The sequence below is a fragment of the Petaurus breviceps genome, unplaced genomic scaffold (assembly GCF_028583685.1).
Source record: "Petaurus breviceps papuanus isolate PSGF00001 unplaced genomic scaffold, PetGlider_PUasm1.0 90510, whole genome shotgun sequence".
Classification (NCBI taxonomy): domain Eukaryota; kingdom Metazoa; phylum Chordata; class Mammalia; order Diprotodontia; family Petauridae; genus Petaurus; species Petaurus breviceps.
The window spans coordinates 1,773,635-1,779,703 of NW_027187267.1; the positions used below are offsets into that span (position 1 = coordinate 1,773,635).

A 6,069-nucleotide genomic window follows, 5' to 3' on the forward strand; every position below is an offset into this window, starting at 1 on the left:
TCTCTCTCTCTCTCTCTGTCTCTCTCCCTTCCTATCTTGCTTGTGGGTGATTTAGTGAAAATAGTGCTTAAGGTATAATCCTGACTCTGACCCACATTAGCCATGTGACCATGCACAAGTCATTTAACCTCTCTGAGGGTGATTTTCTGATCCTTAAAATTGGGATAACAACACTGGGAGTAATTACCTCCCAAATCTGTGGTGAAGATCAAATTAGATAATGAAATAAAAGTGCCCTGTACAGTTTAAAACTATTATTACTTCTCTTCATATGTGCAAAATTTAGGTCTGATCCAAGGTTCTGTGCTCCCTTTACTTTTCTTCTTTTCTCCTCCTCTCCTCTTCTCTTCCTCCCCTACTTTTATTATCTTAACTGGTGTCAGGGATCCAATTATCTCTTCTATACAGATGTCTACCCAAATCATATGTCCTGCCATGCCCTCTTTTCCAGTCTTCATTCCCACATTTCCACCTTCCCGATGAATATTGTTTTTGGGTATCCCAACAGCACCTTAAACATACAACCAAAATCATCACTTCTATCCCTCCTCCCCCACTGGAATTCCCTTTTGAAAATTTAATAGTGATACAATTATTCCAGTTTCTCATTGTCATAACCTTGAAAACTTATTTGTTTCATTCACCTGATCCACTTCCCATATCAACAACTTGCCAAGTCATATCACTTTTACTTCCTCAATAATTCTTATATATGTCCCCCATTTCCACTCTCAGTGACATCCCTTTGGTTCAGATGCTCATTGCATCTCATCTATACTATTGCAACAGCTTAATCCTACTTAGAATGTCTCCATTTTCCAATATATCTTCCCATTGTCAAGAGCTACCTTTCTAAATTATGACTCTGAAGATGCCACCCATCATGTAAAAAATCTGTGACCAACAAACTAAGATTTTAAATTCTTAGCCTGAAATTAGAGACCTTCCACAAAGTTTCTCACTTGCCTAGCCACCCTTCTCTCCTTCTAGTCTCCTATCCATATCCTAGCCAAACTTTAGCCAAAATGGAGCACCTCAAATATATTCTACAGTGTTCTACCCCTCCAACTTTGCTTGCTTTGTCATCTGCCTGGAATTCCCCTGAGTCTAATATCTCCACCTTTTAAAAAATTCTACCTTCCTTCTAGGCTCAGAACAAATCCTTCTCCTACATGAAGCTTTATTATATGTCTTCCTCCCCACACCTGTAAAAAAGTATATACAGAGTTATTGTCTATATCTGAAATCTTAGAGATCCAATGTCATAGAAATATAGCCCTAGGGGACCTTAGAGGCCATTTAGTCCAAATCCTTTGATGACAGGGACTATTTTTTACATTTATTTGAATTCCCAGAGCTTAGCATCCTGTCTGGCACACAGTATGCCCTAAAAGTATCCTGATTTATTGTGTAATTGATCACTTAAATGTGATTGTATGAGACTCTGCCCTCTTTTCCTTTTTTTTCTTTTTCCCTCCATCAGTTTAATAATATTTTGTAACATGTGTTACAGGGAAGGTTCAACGCCTAGTGTTGAATTCCAGAGCTTGCTTCCCCCATCCCCTAGGATGGTTTTGGATCCTTCCTCCTCACCTGACATCAGTCAACCCTATATAGTACAATGACACTCAAAAGAAATCCTTTTTGAAATCTTGACCTGAGTAAAACAAAAATTAATCTGGAAATTAACTCTCAAATCATAGACATCAATTATTTTAACCTAAAGGAAAATGTGTATTAGATTATTAGCATTTTAGTTCCCTTCATAAGAATATAGGTAAAAAAAAGTTGACTGAATCTGTGACTATCTAATTGTTTCCTTCAGCTTTCTAAACCTCAGAGCAAAAAGAGTAAACCAGACACTCCTGGAAGAACTTGTCTTTGTTGGCTTCTCTATCTACCCAGACTGGCAAGTTGTCCTCTTCATTTTCTTCTTCTTCCTTTACCTTCTCACCCTCACTGGAAACCTGGCAATCATGGCCATCACCTTGGTAGACCAAGCCCTCCATACTCCCATGTATTTCTTCCTCAGCACGCTTTCCTTCTCTGAGACTTGCTACACATTAGCCATTGTTCCTAAAATGCTGGTAGACCTGCTATCCAAGAGTAGGACCATTTCTGTCCTGGGATGTAGACTCCAGATGTGTTTTTTTTCCATGGTCTTGGTGGCACCAACTGCATCATTCTGACAGTGATGGGTTCTGACTGGTTCCTGGCCATCTACAACCCTCTCCACTATCCAGTACTGATGACCAGCAGAATATGTGGATATCTTGTGACCTTAGCTTGTACTGGTGGCTTCTTTGTCTCCTTAGTGCAAACCACCTTAATTTTTTCAGACTCATTCTGTGGCCCCAATCTTATAAAACACCTCCTCTGCCACTTGAGAGCTGTAGTCAAGTTGTCTTGCCTGAATGGTGAGGTCATAGAGGTTATTGTCACAGTAATCTCAGCATTGGGTTTACTGGGGACATTCCTATTCATCTTTCTTACATATGTGTTCATTCTCTCTACTGTCCTCAAAATCCCCTCAGCTGAGGGTAAGAAGAAGGCCTTCTCCACCTGTGCCTCCCACCTCACTGTGGTCATCATTCACTTTGGCTTTGCCTCCATTGTCTACTTAAAGCCAGAGACTACTGAGAGGGATGACACACTCATGGCTATCCCCTACACTCTTATCACACCTTTCCTCAGTCCCCTAATTTTCACCCTGAGAAACAAAGACATGAAGAATGCTTTGATTAAGATGATAAGTAATAAAGATGTCTTAACCAAATCATCTTGGGCAGTTACTATTGGAGATCAGCACCAAGAAAGGAGTAAGGTATTTACTGTGAAGCCTGTAGTATAACCTGCTTTGTTTTGGTTGTTTTGTTTTTGTTTTTTTTGGCTTATGCCTTTTGAAAAAGTTGGGGAATGTACAGCAGGGATCTGAAAACCTGGAAATTATGGCATCATACCAATACATCCACTTTCTTTAATGCTTAAATGATGGCCCTCATCTTGGTAGACTATCTCTGTCACTTGGAAATCCATCTTTACCTTGTGATAATTTCCAAAATGACAGAAACTTCTGCTTTCTATTGGAATGTTGGGAACACATAACATGGCATTAGGGAATTAACCCAGTAACCTCTGGTCATTTGATGGGGTGATATTTGGTAATAGGAAAAAAAAGAGTAGCGTGGAGGGAGATAAAGCAGTGGCTGGTCTAAAGAGTGCTCAATGTCTGAAGATGAGGAGGCCTAGTATGCGAACTTAAAGGTTGTATGGACTTGACCTTCTACCAAACTAAAGTACAATCGGTGAAATTGTACTTATCTTCAGTTTCTGCTTTGATTGGTTTTGCCTCTTTTGTTGGCTACATTGTAGAGTTATCACAACTCCAAACTCCAACTGATTAGGGCACACTGAAGTATTAGTGATTGATCTGTGGCTTTCCTCTGGAGTATTTTATTTTTAAAAAGAATATAAGAAAACAGAAAACAATTAACTTAATGAAACTTCTCTGTTGGAATTTTCAGGCATCATCGGTAGACTCAAAGCAGACATATTTTGGGGATTATATGGAGCAGTACAGAATAGAATCTTCCTGAGACCTTTCAAATCATCCCATGAAGGCAGCTAATGGAGAGAAATGATTATCAATAACCAATGACTTAGGGAGATTCAGAGTTCCCCCCCTTTTCTAAAGTCCTGATTTCAAAAGTTAAATCACTACTGATAATAGATTGGATTAACTGTCCTGTTCACACTCCACCCATGTGGGGAAGCCATGATGTTCTAATTGGGTTTGGGTACAGATAAATATTTGTAATAGATTACCTCAGTCTGGAAGTTACTTAGAAGTAAATTACATAATTAAAGTTCATCTTCTTATTGTAATATTAATCCTCTTATTAATTGTTGACCAATTAACACTTGATAATACCTCTCTTCTAAGGGGCATATAAACTTTGAGTCCACAGCCATGATTGTCTTTGGTCTAATGATTGTCAGTTTAACTGACCATCCTTTTATTAAAATATTGGCATTATTAATAATATGACTAAATTACTCAGAAATTAAATCCCTTGAAAATTTTTAAATGTCACATAAAGTAGAGGGGTATATATGTGTGTATATTTGTGTGTATGTATGTGTGCCTCTATGTAACCTTTATTCAAAGACTTTCATTACATGAAGAACTACAGGAAAATTTTGGATATCTGTCACTCTTTTCTTTATTCATACTCCCTCCCAGAGGATCTGGTAAAATAGAAACAACACAAGAAAGATGTGTAGTGTGTATTGAATGTGGTGAAATTAATTTTATTAAAATAAAATAACAATAACATCTGTACAATGCTTTAAGATTTGCAAAGTACTTTACTCACAATATCCCTGACAGGCAGACAGTGAAAGCTATTATCTCCATTTTATAGATAAGAAAACTGAGGTTTAGAAAAAAATTAAGTGATTTGCTTAGAGGCCATATAGATAGTAACTGCCAATCAGCACTATTCTGTCAATAATCATTTATTAAGTGTCTACTATATGCCCAAAGTATGCTAAGTGCTAAGGATACAAAAAGAGACAAAAGACATTTTCAGCCTTCAAGAAGCTCATAATTTAAGGCGAGAGATAGCCAGAAAACAAATATGTACAAACAAGCTATATACAAGATAAAGAGAAAATAATTAACAGAGAGAAGACACTGGGATTTATAGGTGTTGGGGAAGACTTCTTGTAGAAGGTGCGATTCTATTTAAGACATGAAAGAAGCCAAGGAAGTAGGTACTCAGAGTGGAGGAGGGAGAAAATTCCACATATGCAGGACAGCCAGAGGAACTGTCCAGAACTTAGAGATGGAGTGTATTGTTCCTAGAACTGTTCGGAGGCCATAGGATGAAAGAGTTCATGAAGAGAAAATAAAGTATAGGAAGACTAGAAAGGTAGGAGCCAGAGATTAGGTTACAAAGGGCTTTGAATATTAAATAGAAGATTTTGTATTTGATACTGGAAGTGATAAGGAGCCACAGCAGTATATTTGCTATGTTGATGTCCTGGTAAGATCTGTGCCTTAAGGAAAATTACTTTGGCAGGAGAGCAAGATCTTAAGCCTAGTCCTTTTGCCTGCACAAAAGGAATGGACAAGATGACCTCTATTCTCTCTTGTGGACTAAATCTATGACCTTATGATTCAAGACCAATGCCCTTTCCACTTAATAACAAGAAGAATCAAAGGTTAGCCATTTCACCACAAGGGACTTAGTGTGCTTCAAAGTCTGATGAAATAATATGCTTCCCTGAAGATTTTCTGCCCTTTTGAAGAAATAAGGAAGATAAGAGGAAGGGTGAGTTTAAGGTGAAAGATAAATTCTACTTTTACATGCTGTGTTTGAAGTACCTATGGGACATCTAGAGAGAGATGTCCAGAAAGCAGTTATTGTTGTGTTGAAGCTTAAGTGAAAGGTGAGTGCTGCATATATAAATTTGGGAATCATTTGCATGGAGATGATCATTGATCCTATGTGACTAGAGCACTGGTAAAGAGAAAAGACAAGAGGGTTTAGAATACAGGATGCCCTTCTTTGGATATTATCCATTTAAAAAAATATGGTGCCCAAAACTGTTGTCATAATAAATTAATCAATAACTTATTCAACTCCTTGTCATTGTTCAGTCTTTTAAGTCTTGTCCAACTCTTTATGATCCCATTTGGTGTTTTCTTGGCAAAGATATTGAAGTGGTTTGCAATTTTCTTCTTCAACTCATTTTACAGATAAAGAAACTGAAGCTAACAGGGTTAGTGACTTGCCTAGAGTCACACAGCTAGTAAGTGTTTGAGGACACATTTAAACTTAGGTCTTCCTGACTCCAGACTGGTGCTGTATCCACTCTACCACCTTGCTGCCCCATTCAACTCCTTCTACGTACTATATATAGATACTACATATGTGTGTGTATGAACTGCTACTGAGAGAAGTGAATAGGGCTGGGAGAATACTCTATACAATAATAAAAACATTGTAAAGACAAATAACCTGGAAAGACTTAAAAACTCTGATCAGTGCAATGACCAACCAT

At 37.8% G+C, this 6,069-nt stretch overlaps 1 pseudogene; it reads left to right on the forward strand.

Annotated features, from left to right (window-relative positions):
• Positions 1-2,851, forward strand: part of LOC138142008 (olfactory receptor 10X1-like) — a 10,730-nt pseudogene extending 7,879 nt beyond the window's left edge.
• Positions 2,852-6,069: the final 3,218 nt, after the last annotated feature.